Below are 379 nucleotides of genomic sequence, written 5' to 3' on the forward strand. Positions count from 1 at the left end.
TAAAACTCAAAATAGAAACTAGTGGGTTCAAGAAAATCATGAAACAGAGAGCACTTAGTCGACCAAGGACAGAGTTAGTCGATAAGAGCTTACTGCCAGAAACCGGGTTCAAAAACAGAAACGACTCAATCGACCAAGAAAGCTTGTCAGTCAACCAAGAAGGTACTGTTAGAAATGCTAAAAAACAAAGCCTATTGCCAGAAACTGAGTTCAGAAACAGAAATGACTTAGTCAACTAAATGATATCGATTAGTCGACTAAGTGCATTCTGTCTGGCAGTTTGAACTGATGTTAAAAGACAAAGTAACAGGTAGAATTGCTCTCAAACTGTTTTCAACGGTCAGAATCTATCTGACTGCCATCAGAGTTGATTTTTCAA

Source organism: Theobroma umbraticum, unplaced genomic scaffold, assembly GCF_002168275.2.
Source record: "Theobroma umbraticum cultivar Fairchild unplaced genomic scaffold, ASM216827v3 scaffold_4.1, whole genome shotgun sequence".
Taxonomy (NCBI): domain Eukaryota; kingdom Viridiplantae; phylum Streptophyta; class Magnoliopsida; order Malvales; family Malvaceae; genus Theobroma; species Theobroma umbraticum.